Source organism: Calypte anna, chromosome 5A, assembly GCF_003957555.1.
Source record: "Calypte anna isolate BGI_N300 chromosome 5A, bCalAnn1_v1.p, whole genome shotgun sequence".
In the NCBI taxonomy this organism is placed as follows: domain Eukaryota; kingdom Metazoa; phylum Chordata; class Aves; order Apodiformes; family Trochilidae; genus Calypte; species Calypte anna.
Window position 1 is genome coordinate 27561376 of NC_044251.1, and position 14309 is coordinate 27575684.

Below are 14309 nucleotides of genomic sequence, written 5' to 3' on the forward strand. Positions count from 1 at the left end.
ACTCAGAACAGATGGCTGACTGCGGTGGCAAAGATGATATGTTTCTAAGTGCTCTGCGCTTGCCTCCCAGCCAACTCTGTCCTCAAGTCTCAAAAGCCAGAAGGGTGAATCCTCACCTGCAGTCCTCTGGCAAAGCTCCCTCCACCTCAGGAGTGCTGTGCTTACTCATTGCAGCTGAGGAGCCTTCCCAGGGGTGTGCAGGGCTTGTGCTTTGCCAGTCCTGTGGAAATGCGATAGAGCTGCTTGCTGGAATGCAGAGCTCAGAGTTAGATTAATGAGACTGCACAAGCAGCAGCAAGAGATAAATACAGCTGGTTAAAAGTTTAGATGTTCCTCTTCTTGCTCCCCATGGGAGTTGGGTCTTGCTGATTGCAAGCAGGAAAAGCTCTTCCTAATTCAAAAAGGTGATGGTTTGAGCCAATCCTGCAGAACTGAAGTGACCTCTCTCTGAAATGTGTGATGTGCCAAAACTTGTCACAAAGACTGTTTATGTATTTGCCTTATGTCTTGACCAAAAGACAGGATAAGGAATCTGTCCAAAATAGGAAAATCATAGAACATGAATAATCAATGCTTTCTTGCATTTTTCACTCCTAGGTCCCAGAGCCCTCTCCAAAGATATGATGTATTACTGTGATTTTGCCTAAGGAGTAAACTGAGGCACAGTGCAGTTCAGTGTTGCAGTGGTCATGTGCGAAGAAAACAGCAAAGCTGAGCATAGGAACCAGGTCCCCAAGTTTTTATCATGGGCTGAAATATTTCCCTAACTTAAGCATTCCCCTGAGCTGAGTCAGTGCCCACTTAGTTAGCGCTGGCTTGATCCAATCTGCAATGGACCTGCAATTTGATCTGCAATGACTCTCCTGACTCCCTCACACCTCTTTGCTGCCCAATGCTACTGCTGCCTGGTCTGGCTGCTGGCAGCAATTGTAGGAGCTGTTGGCAGGCAGGTGAGCAGTGGCAAAGCCTGTGTGACTACTGGAAAGGAAAGATGAGCAGTATGATTCACTGGAAAGTAGAAAACAATTTTCTGACAAGGGTGAGGTGAGTTAAGTAGGTCTTTCCCTGGAGTGTCACTAGGAAGAGAGAATGTTTTGAGGCACTGCACAGCTCAGATGTCACTAGCAGCTATTTCAAAGGCCAGAGAGGGAACTGGGTTAGCAGACTGACATGTAGGTATCTTTACCATCTGCAGCTCAAGCAATGTAACCAGGAGCAAAGGCAGACCTAATTCCATAAAATGAGTTAGGTCTCATGAACAGTGCTGGAGATGGGGAATGTCTGGGATCTTGGGGGCAAACTTTCTCATCTAAAATCCTCATGAAGATAAAGGCTGGCACTAGGAAGCTGTGTTCTGAATTCATGGTAAAAATGTGCAGCCTAGCAGGGGGGATTAAATACCAGGCAGAAAACAAAGATCTGTGCTGAGACTGCCATTGAAACAGGTCCTTTTTAGCCAAAGCACAACAGAAAAGCAAGTGGATATGCAGCAGAAGGGGTTGGCAGACTGGCAGCAGAGTCCAGGGCAGGCTTCTGGAGAGATTGATAAAACATCCTGCATTTACCCTTTCAGAATGAAAATCTGAAGAAAAAGAATGGAGCATGGCTTTTAAAGAAAAGTGGAGGGACAGCAGGGAGGAGGCAAATGAAATGTCAGGTAGGATATTCTGGAGAGAAGGAAAAAAATATCCCATAGACAATGGGCACTACTGAAAGAAACAGAGAGGTCTGAATGGTCTTGCCCAGCATCTCAGCCTGCATGGATGACATGGTCCTTAGCCAGCATGATCCCTGGGTATCGCTCAACTTCCCACAGCTCTGAGGAGAACCATCACCAGTACATCCCATTGCCCACTTCAATCAACATCTAGAAAACTCTGTGCCCTCTCATTTCTTATTCAAAAGCAAAATATTGGATGTTGGAGGTATGAAAATAAGATATCTGCAGCGTGATTTATACTAGGGGAGATAAAAAATACTTCATAAAACAGTTTGCCAATAAAATGGAGGCTTTTCTGATAGATGAGTGCCTGTCTTGGGAAATTCTTTTAATCATCCATTTATCACTGCAGCAGGGACCATTGGCTGCAAGCATCCAGTGACTGCTTTTTTGTGCTTTCCCATGAGTGCAAGCTCATTATTCAGCTCTAGTGTTCCAAAGAAAAGATTCAAACTGATCCATACAAGAAAAACAGCAGTGTCATCCCAGGATTTTAATAGGAATAGAAACACCATGCAAGGTCACCCCAGTGATATATGGAGGAGCTCTGTATTTTCTTGAAGAAGCACCTCATATGTAACCAAGGGTTTGGAAGCAAAGCCTGCTGCTCCTACTGGAGCTCCTGCCTGGTTCTGAGTCATTCCAAAGTCCATGTGAATCCTTTTGAAATGAGGAGTTGAAGTGAGAGTCATGGTTTAACAAAAGAGGAAGTGAAATAGGACATCAAGCTTCTCATTATTCACCTGATGATCTTGACAATACTAGTAAACATATTCCAAGGTAATTCCTGGTGGTAAGGGGATACTTCTGTAAAAGGAAGATGAAAATGAAGACAGCAATGCCCCTCAAAAGTGGGGAAGCACCTTCCCTTAGTGGATGGAAAAAAGTGAGGCAGAGGGTGGGTAAATAGAGCAGCTGGCATAGCTGAGCCAAGACCCCTGCTCAGTTTTACTCTCTGCCACCATTGCCTTGTTTTTGTTGATAGTTTTATTTTACCCCTGAGGGTCTGCCTTTTCTAATTAGCTTTTTTGTTACATAGGAATGACAAAGATTTCTTTTTCTCATCTCTGGCTAAATAAAGGATAACAGCTTCATTAGACAATTGAGTGCTCTTCCAATCAAACAGCAATATGTTGTCCCCTGGGAGCTTTCTTTAACCACAGAATACAAGCAGCTGCTCCACTTAAGCTGTGCTTGAGGCTCACTGCAAGAGTAACCAGGGCTGCTGCTTTCCCTGATAACATCTTTAGAGCAGAGCAGGAGAGAGTTTACATTTGGTTCCTCTATTACAGTGTGAATTTTGAATGAACCCCTCTGTTTACCCCTCTTCCAATTAATGAAGCTGCTCTCAGAACATAAAAACTTAATTTCCTTACATAAATGAAGGAATAAACCCCAGAAGGTTGATGCTTTGAAGCACTCAGAGATAATTTTTTACTTTATTTATTTTACTTGAAATAAAGAAAATAAAACTGGAGTGCTTGTGATATCCTGGAGTGTGTGAAGAGGTGGGAAGGTGAGGGCTGAACACCTGATTCATCTATAAGGCTGCATACAGAGTGTACCTGCCATTTGTAAAGGGTAAAAAAATCATGTATAGATGCAGCAAGTATGCTGAAAACAGAAGTAGCCTGTTGTCCAGTAATATACATAACAGTTGATGGTGGTTGAGATAGTCCACAGCACAGTTATAAAAAGAGCTGATCAAAACATGGAACAGTTATATACCTACTATATATACCTACCTATACCAGAGAATCAAGACCTAGAATCCTAGACCCAGAGAATCAAGAGGAGGACAGACAAGAGGACGGACAAGAGGACGATCTGTCCAGAAGGTCTCCCGTTTGCCCCCTGTCTAGCAGTCAGATTAAAACTTCACCCACAAAGAAAAGAAGAAGGGTAGTTGTAGTTGGTGACTCCCTTCTGAGGGGAACTGAGGGCCCTATATGTCGACCTGACCCATCCCACAGAGAGGTCTGCTGCCTTCCTGGCGCCCGGGTGAGGGATATTACTAAGAGACTCCCTCAACTAATTTGACCCTCAGATTATTACCCACTGCTGGTAGTCCAGGCTGGCAGTGACGACATCAATGGAAGAAGTACCAGGGCAATTAAAAAGGACTTCAAGGCCCTGGGTCGATTAGTTGGTGGATCAGGAGCACAGGTGGTGTTCACCTCAGTTCCTGCAGTAGAGCAGATGAATGAGGAGAGGAGCAGGAAAACATATCTCATCAATAGGTGGCTAAGGGATTGGTGCCACCAGAAGAACTTTGGGTTTTTTGACTATGGGATGAATTTCAGCATACCAGGTGGACTGCAACTATCTAACAGGGGAAAAAGGACTCTAGCCCACAAGCTGGCGGGTCTAATAAGGAGGCCTTTAAACTAGGTTCGAAGGGGGAAGGGGTTGAAACAAGGTTCTTCAGAAAGGAGCCCAAGGGTAGACAGCGCAAGTTAAGGGACAAACCAGCAGCCCAACTGAAGTGCATGTACACCAATGCACGCAGCATGGGCAACAAACAGGAGGAGCTGGAAGCCACGGTGCAGCAGGAAAGATATGATGTAGTCGCTATCACGGAAACATGGTGGGATGACTCCCATGACTGGAGTGCTGCAATGGGTGGCTACAGGCTCTTCAGAAAGGACAGACAGGGTAGGAGAGGTGGAGGGGTAGCCCTGTATGTTAGAGAGTCTCTTGACTCCATAGAAATTGAAGTAGGTGATAATAAGGTGGAGTGCCTGTGGGTCAGAATCAGAGGGAAGGCCAACAAGGCTGATACTGTGATGGGAGTCTGTTACAGACCACCCAACCAGGAGGATGAGGGTGATGAACTCTTCTACAAGCAGCTGGCACATGTTTCAAAATCGTCGTCCCTTATTCTTGTGGGTGACTTTAACCTGCCGGACATCTGCTGGGAATTCCACACAGCAGAGAGGAGGCAGTCTAGGAGATTCCTAGAGTGTATTGAGGATAATTTCCTGATGCAGCTGGTTAATGAGCCTACCAGGGATGGAGCCCCACTTGACCTATCTTTACAAACAGAGAGGGGCTGGTGAGGGATGTGGTGGTCGGTGGGCGTCTGGGACTTAGTGATCACGAAATAATAGAGTTCTCAATAATCAGGGATACAAGGAGGGTTGTCAATAAAACCTCTACATTAGACTTCCGGAGGGCAGATTTTGGCCTGTTCAGAAGACTAGTCCAGAGCATACCCTGGGAAACAGCCCTTGAAAACAAAGGGGTCAAGGAGGGATGGACATTCTTCAAAGAGCAAGTTTTGAAAGCTCAGGAGCAGGCTGTCCCAGTGTGCCAAAAGGCGAGCAGGCGGGGAAGACGACCACTCTGGCTCAACAGAGAGACTTTGAAGGAAATTAGGATTAAGAAGAGAGCCTACCGGTTATGGAAAAAGGGTTATCTACTCAAGAGGAATTCAGGAATACAGTTAAGTTATGTAGGAAAAAAATTAGAGACACAAAGGCACAACTTGAACTAAATCTCGCCACCTATGTGAAGGATAACAAGTCCTTCTACAGATACATCAGTGGCAAAAGGAGGTGCAAGGAAAACGTTCATTCATTAATGGACATGGACGGGAATGTAATTGTCAAAGATGAAGAAAAGGCTGAGGTATTTAACACCTTCTTTGCCTCAGTTTTTAACAGTAAAATGGGCTATCCTGAGGACAGCTGGCTTCTGGAGCCTATAGGAGACAAGAATCTACACACCCCCCCTGCAATCCAGAAGGAAACTGTCAGTGATCTACTGAGCTGCTTGGATCCCCACAAGTCTATGGGACCAGATGAACTCCATCCAAGGGTGATGAGAGAGTTGGCAGAAGAGCTCGCCAAGCCTCTCTCTATCATCTACCAGAAGTCCTGGCTGTCACGGTTTAACACTGGCCCGGCAATTAAACCGAATAACAGACGCTCTCTATTAATCTCTCTCTCCTTGATAGAGAAAGGAGAGAGAATAAGGGAGAGAGACTTATGGGTTGGAAACTAAACTACACAACTTTAATGAACAGTAATGATAAATAGGTAAAATTACTAAATATATACAAATGTACAGGAAAATGGATACCACATTCCTCCCCCCTCTCCCCCAATAACTCTCATGTCACCACCAAGGCTGTAGGGCAGCCCTGGGAAAGTCCAGGCTGGACTCCTGGAGTCGGCAGCAGTCGGGAACTGGAGGCAGGAACACACAGATATGGGCTGGCACGGATCAGGACCACAGGCAGATGAACGGACAGGATCCTTCCAGGATGCCAGGTGAAGGAAGGGAAGCAGGAAAAGATCTGGCTCGGCCCTCGTGATGCCTCAAATTTATACTGAGTGTGACGTATATGGGATGGAATACTCTGTTTGGTCAATTCTGGCATCTATCTTGTCTGTTCCTCCCTAAAGGAGGGCTCTGGTGGGACCTCTGTATCCTCCTGGACGGTAAAATGTTTTCCTCAGAGCTGAGCAGTGTCCTTGGCTCTGCATACCAGTCTCTAGCAGTAACTATAAACATCAAGTGTTATCAATCCTAAAAGCACACACTGTCTGAGAAACTTAGCTAAAAGCAAAAGTACAAGACAGAAAATCACCTTTATCCTGGCCCAAACCAGGACACTGGCTCACTGGGGATATCCCTGATGACTGGAAGCTGGCCAATGTCACGCCAATCCACAAGAAGGGCCGGAAGGAAGATCCGGGAAACTACAGGCCCGTCAGCCTGACCTCAGTGCCTGGCAGGGTTATGGAACAGATCATCCTCAGTGCAATCACACAGCACCTGCAGGATGGACAGGGGATCAGACCCAGCCAGCACGGGTTTAGGAAGGGCAGGTCCTGTCTGACCAACCTGATCTCCTTTTATGATCAGGTGACCCGCCTGGTGGATGAAGGGAAGGCTGTGGATGTGGTCTATCTGTACTTCAGCAAGGCCTTCGACACCGTCTCCCACAGCATCCTCCTGAGAAAGCTGTCAGCCCACAGCTTGGACAAGCGTACTCTGCACTGGGTTAGGAACTGGCTGGAGGGCCGGGCCCAGAGAGTGGTGCTGAATGGGGCTGCTTCCAGTTGGCGGCCGGTCACCAGCAGTGTCCCCCAGGGATCAGTGCTGGGCCCAGTCCTGTTCAATATCTTCATTGATGACTTGGATGAGGGGATTGAGTCCATCATCAGCAAGTTTGCTGATGACACCAAGCTGGGGAGAAGTGTTGATCAGCTGGAAGGCAGGAGGGCTCTGCAGAGGGACCTGGACAGACTGGAGAGATGGGCTGACTCCAATGGAATGAGCTTCAACAAGGCCAAGTGCCGGGTCCTACACTTTGGCCACAACAACCCCATGGGGAGCTCCAGGCTGGGCACAGAGTGGTTGGAGAGCAGCCAGGCAGAAAGGGACCTGGGAGTCTGGATTGATAGGAAGCTGAACATGAGCCAGCAGTGTGCCCAGGTAGCCAAGAAGGCCAATGGCATCCTGGCCTGTATCAGGAACAGCGTCACCAGCAGGTCCAAGGAGGTGATTCTGCCCCTATACTCAGCCCTGGTAAGGCCACACCTTGAGTACTGTGTTCAGTTCTGGGCCCCTCAGTTCAAGAAGGATATTGAGGTCCTCGAACAGGTCCAAAGGAGGGCAACCAAGCTGGTGAAGGGACTCGAACACAGATCCTATGAGGAGAGGCTGAGGGAGCTGGGGCTGTTCAGCCTGAAGAAGAGGAGGCTCAGGGGAGACCTCATCGCTCTCTACAACTACCTGAAGGGAAGATGGAGCCAGGCGGGGGTTGGTCTCTTTTCCCAGGCAACTCTCAGTAAGACAAGAGGGCATGGTCTTAAATTGTGCCGGGGGAAGTTCAGATTGGATATTAGAAAGAATTTTTTCACGGAAAGGGTGATCAGACATTGGAACGGGCTGCCTGGGGAGGTGGTGGACTCTTTGTCCCTGGAGACATTTAAAAAGCGACTCGATATGGCACTCAGTGCCATGGTCTAGTGACTGTGGCGGTAGTTGATCAAGGGTTGGACTTGATGATCTCTGAGGTCCCTTCCAACCCAGCCTATTCTATGATTCTATGATTCTATGATTCTCTATATATACCTACTCACACTGGAAAAAAAAAACAAAAAAACAAAAAAACAAAAAAAACCCAAAGCATTTGACAAAAAGATCCCATTTCACTTCTGCTTTAATTTGTGTAAAATATAATAAAAATAGATACTGACAATATGTATTGATCAAAACCCCTGTAAAATGGAGTGCCAGTCAATTTTTAAGGAGGGAGCTGAGTCTCTCTCTGAGGCACTGATCCTGCAAGGGAATTCAAAGCAAGTCAGATCTGCATCTAAATATATTGTTGTTGCTATTGCTCTGAGTTCCAAAAGATGCTCTCTGGGTATTCCATAGATTCAAGTCTAGGGAGGTAGATGAGTTTGTCAAACTGAATCTATCAAGTGAACAACAAGCACTCTCCCCATGTCCAGTAGCAGAGAAAAGAGAAATTAGCAAACACGTATAGTGACAGTGGTGTTAAGCTAAAATTAACCTCTGAAATCACATAGTAGTTCCCAGACAGATGTGCTGATTTTTTATGGTTCTTTTCCATGAGGAGGAGGTTCCTGTTAAGGTTTTGCAGATAAACTTGAGCTGTAGCAGATGCCATTTGTGTCTATGTACTGGAGTGAAAGTAATGGTGGATCTGTGATAGTGCTGGGGCTGAGGAAGGATGCTCAGATCCCTCATGTGAGCTTCCTTTCACACCTACAAGAATCTTAGAAAATTGTAGCTTAGGTTTATGTAACCACAGCAGGACCTATATCCCATGAAGAAAACAATGGGAAGCAGGAAATCTTTCTTGTGAAAACTGCTGAAAGACTCCTTCCTTCCAGGCAAAAAAGGAAGAAACTGATTGCAGAAGAGCCCATCGTTTAGAAGTAAAGGGACACCTGAAAGACCATGATATTCCAGCTCCCAGCTGAACATAGAGCAGTATTTGTCAGCAAGAAAACTTATTTGTTGACAGTTAATACACACAATCCCTTGTGCTTGATCCCAAAAAGGCAACTGTGTGTAGCCCTCTGTGGCTCTGCTCATCCAGGGGGCTTCTACACAGGTGATCTTGAGCCCACAGACAATGCAGGCAACACACAAATGTCCTTCTCAATGGCTGGGTGAGCTGAGGGGACCATCCCTCTAGCAGCACGTGCAACCAGCCTGAGGCAAAGGGGCTCTTTGACCAGAACTGTGGTTTTGCCAGTCTTCAACTGACCAGTGCCATGTGTGAACCCTCGTCACACAGAACCTGCTTTTCACCAGAGATTATTTCATTTCTTCATGAAATATCATTTTAGATGAGGTATGTTTCCTAGCTGGCTGTTTGCCTTGGGTTATTGGACCTCAAAGTCCTCCAGGAACTTCTGTATGACTTGGCACCAAGTAAAGCCAGTTGAAAAGGAGCAGGTGGGCACAGAAAGCAAAGGAGCTCACACATCCTGGCAGAGAAGGCCAGAAGCCTTCATCTCTACAGGTCAGCTCTTGTGGTAGCTGCGAAGAGCATCAATATGTGGCTTTCCCCTCTCTGGCACAAGGCTGAAACTTAAGCCATACTGAAGCTGCTAAGGGCAGAGATGATGTGATACCCATATAGGGAAGAGGAGAGTCATTCCTGATGTCTGATAATCCCCTTCAAAGCAAAAGTAGGTCTTCCACGTTGATCCACCTATGAAATGTTGGTCCAAGGTTTTGGAAACATTATAACTAACTCTGGGTTTCCAACCCCAATAAGAGTGTTTCCACTATCTATACCTACAGGGAGTTTGCTCTTGTACCACTCAAATTCAAACTTCCATCAATGTGACTACTTGAAGATCAAGTCCTAAAGCTCCCTTACCAAAAGCCTCCCAAGGGAAGAAGGGCCAAGACCCCTAGGTGGGTTGTCTGGTGCTTGCATCCTTCCACAGAAGAGTGCAAGGTACCTGGAGTAAGTATCTAATTAAATGTTTTGCAACAATTGCCTAGAATTGGGTCAAGTAGTCTGCTCACAAATGAGGAATTATCAGGCTTAATAAGCAATGGCAGACATAGCCAGTACTTCCTCTCCAAGTGACCCAGGAGAACTGACCCCTCTCAGCTACCTTGGGATGCAGCTCCAGTAATTTTGTGCCTGCTTTAGCTCAGGATTTATCTGGGCAAGCATACTTTCTATAGCCTTTCAGTTTCCAAGGTTTTTTTTCTATTATTTCAGGTTCAGGTCTGCAAAAATCTTCAGCTGAGCAAAGCAAATCTGATCAGTGTTTGGTGGTTCTAAATTAATATCCAGAAGGAATAATATGTTGAGTTTGCTGTCAGACATGCAGAACTCAAACTGATTTCCCATCTCTATTTCTGGGGATGTATCACACTGACTGATACCTAATTTTTTTCTTTTTAAGACTTCCTCTGAAAAAAAGTTATTCCCTCTTGTAGCTGGCATCCTCATTATTACCTTTGCTCCTTGCCTGAGTATATTTAAAAGATATCATTCCCTCTGGAAAATGCATCCCAAACTCAGGGAAGGAAGACAGATCTAGGACTCAAATCAAAACTCGCTCAAAATGGTAAGAGTCTTTTTATTAACCTGAGTATTTTTTGGGTTCAGTCTCTTAATGAAGAGTTTCTTTACAATGCACATAACAGATTTAGTCCTTACACTTCCAGTTTCTCACTATGTGAACCCATGTCAAGCAAAACAGCTGCAATATTCCCCTCAGTACTGCCTGTCCCTTTACTCACTCATTTAATGCCCAGTACTCACTGCAGCTTTAAGTACAAATGACCATAGTACTCTTCCCTGCCTGGAGGAAACCCTTCAATTTCTGCTCCATTTCGGGGGTTACACAAGACAGCAATTGCCTCTTACATGGCATGAAACCCATACAAAGATTTCACTGTGTTTATGTTTATCTAGCTGCTTTCACAAAACAAAAAGCAGTTGACAACCAGCAGACATGGCTTCAGTAAAAATACTAAAAAATAGAAAGCACAGTCAGGGTTTTTTGTTTGTTTTTTTTTTTCCAATCCCCAGCAAAGTAGAACGTGTGGTGCCTTTAAACATTCTCACAAGCATTCAGGAGCAGAAGCTGTGTCTGAATTCAGCTGAATCCAAACAGAGAGGAGGTCTCTGCAAGGCACACACCCTAACACATCCCTCTATAAGGAGCAACCCGGGGCCCAGAGAGATCACCCAACTTTTGTGGGGCTCATCCTAATGTGGAGGAACCTGTCTAGACTGTATTACCTGCAGAGCATGTGGATGCTCAGCTGTGGCTCTGCTGCATTTGAAGGTGCCTTGTGCTGCTGTTGCTTTCCCTGCAGAAGGTAATTGCTGCTCCCCAAGGACAGGCACTGCAGCCTCTGCTCTCCTGGGAAGAAAAAATATTGGTCAGGAAAGAAACCCGAGCTCCTGTGGGGTGAGGAAAAGCCCAGTAACAGTAATTTAAGATTCTGTGGTTGTTCCTCAAGCTGCTGTGTGCTGATGCCCTCAGGGAATTCAATACCTGAAAGACTATCTCCTCCTGTTCTCTGCTCTTAGTACAGAGGGGAAAGGGTTGCTTTGCCTGTAAATAGAACATTCATTAGTTGCATTAAAATGCATCTGATGTTTGAAAACTGCCTTATCAACAGAACATCTAAGAGCCATCTGCACTGCAAAAGCTGCCCACAGCACTGCTAGGGCTGTGTGGAGAATAGCCTGAGCCAAATCAGGGTAAGTGGATGGAGGGAAGGGACCAGCTGAGACCAGTGAAGCCATAGTGGGAGCCTTTTTCTTGCCTCATCCAGGTTGAGTCAGATTGCCAAGTACAGTTGAGACAACTCTTTACTACTGATTTATGTTGAAGCATGTCCAAAACTCTCAGATATCCTCCCTATCCTCTTCATGATGTCTTTTACATGAGGGAATAAATAGAACTTGAAGAATATTGACTCCTGTGACACCTTTGCTAAAATGAAAAATAGGTATATCAGGTATCCCCAGAAAGTTTCTGAGTCTCTAAGTGAAGACTAAAATAATCCCAGTGAGAGCAGGATACACCTGGGTCTCTCTGCACAGACACAGGTAATTAGGCTGTGGGACTCGTTGTCTAATAGCCAGCCTTGTGAGAACCAGATGATTGGGATTGTTTCTCCTGGAAAGGAGAAAAGTAAGGGAGAAATCTAAATACAGCCTCACTGGACTAGGCAAGAGAAAAGAACTTTTGTTTTTTCCCAGAAAACATCAGCATCAGCACAAGAAGCATTTTGAAGACAACAAATAAAATATTTTTGTAGTGTTTAAGTGAGCTGTGGCACTTAATGCCATAAGAAGTCCTCAGGTTGAGAAGGTATCAAGTTTGAGAAGAAACTCTGTTCAGAGGCACAAGCACTACTACTAGCCATGGAACATTGTGGACCACTGTCAGCTGCCCAGTTTTTGGGAGGTTTGAAAGCTGGGATTCAGCCTGGCACAAGGGCAGGAAGAGGTCCTGCCTCCACCTCCAGCTCCTGGCCCTGGCCCTGCCTCTTGGGGAGGCTCCTGGGTCTCTGACTAGATCCTGGCTCCCTGCTCCTACCCAAAATGGCATTTGCTGCATCCTTATGCTCCTTACCTCCAGGTAAGTGGTTCCAGTGATGTGTTATCACCACTGTTTTGATTATAATGTTCTTGGGGAACAGAAGTCTCTCTGGAAGTCTGTGTTTTCTGGCTGGCACTTTTTGGGGACAGAAGGGTGTAGGGAGCATGAGAATGATCATTAATTTCCTGTGGAGGATGTTTGAGCTGACTCTGATGAGCAGAACCTCCATCTGCACATCTTTCCTTACTGATGCAGTGGGGCTCACAGGAATCAATGAAGGTTTCCTGAAAGTGATAGGTGAACTGGCCAAGGCATTGGAGGACCGTCACATTTTCCAGGCTGGTGTTTGGATAACGTTAAAAAAAATTATATTGAGATGCAATCAATTTGTAAGGGTGCCCAGGTGGTATTCCGTGATTGTTACAGAGAAGTCTCTTCTCCCAACATAGAACACACTCCACCTGCCCCAGTTAATAGCTCTGAATGCCAGGCAAGGATGAAATGGATAGGCAGAGCAGTAGATATTGTCAGGATTGGGCACAGTGTTGGGCTTTTTATGGTGACAGGCTTTTTTGAACAGGAAAATCAATTAATTTCAGGTTGGTGGAAGAACAGTCTAGACTAAGAAAATCAAAGCAAGTCAACATCAATTTGCTTCTGACCTGAAAAAGGAGGAGAACTGCCTTTTAACAGTGTGGATGGATAATCACAACAACATTTTGAGCTTTGAAGCTCATTTCTATTCAGAGGTAGACAAGCAAGGCTTTGTACAATGGAACTAAGAGGTCAGTGACTGATTCACATGTTGCAAAGAAGAAAAGGTGTGATGTGGGGGTGTAATAAACCTTGCTGCTAGTTTGGTAGTGAGCTTATATCCAGGTTTTCATCCAAACAGTTAACAATTGATTTCATCTGCAATAAGGCAATTGCTGCTTGTTTCTTCCTACTGGTCATTTTGGTTAGGGTAGGGGTAATACCTGTGCCTTGGCTTCAAACTTTTTTGGTATTTTCTTGAAAATGACACTTTTTTGTCTATCTGCTCCCATATCTGTAAAATCACAGCAGACTGAAATGCAGGGTCAATGTTTCCAAGCACAGGAGAGGTCATTAGAGAACAAAGCTCTCAAAGTCACTCAAAGTCATACTCCAGATCCCTTGGTTTTGCTTTCTGAATTCTGAAATAATAAAAAAATTTACTCTTGTGTGTTGACTGAGAATAGCCAATGAAGATGTTGATACATGAATGTGGCTTTCAGTCTGGCCCTCTTGCTCACTCAGCTCAGAGCATGGATAATTCAACAGTGCTGGTTGTCTACTTTCATCCACCCATGTATTGCCAGTTTTCCCAAATCACTTTCCAAGCTAGGAAGACAAATATCCTCTCCCTATCACAATAACTCATCTCCTTGTCCAGCTGCTTCTGCAGGTGATCACAGGCAGCTGGTGGTGTATGGATCTCCACATTCTCACCACATTTGATGCACTAGAAATCGGGCAGCTATGTGGAAAAATTGAATTACTCTCTAAATACATAAACAGATTTTTATAAGACTGGAACTGGTCAGAAATATCCATCTTCATCTCTTTGCCCCCCACTAAAGATCTACTCCAGTTCTTCATATCCTAAAAGATAACCTACTTCAGAGACTCACAAACATGTTCTTCTCTTGAAGTCTGCTTCTGTCATTGCCTTTCTCTGAGTGGCAAAATAGCTTCCACTTTTTTATTTGATCACTTTTGCCGTCTGACATAAATCTTTCCCTGACATGCTTTACTTTGACTGTGTCTAATTAGACAAATTCCAATAGCAGAAGTACTGATTGCTGGTTTAGCAGTTTCGTATCTATTTTCCTGGGGCACAAAGTAGAAAAGATCATCATCCATTATTTGATACTACAGTGGGAGAATGTCTGCCATACCTGGAAAACCTTGAGTTTTTCCTGTGCAATGAACTTAATGGATGCAAGACCACGTCTTGAGAAAGAGAAAAATATGCAGTCATGGGCACTAAA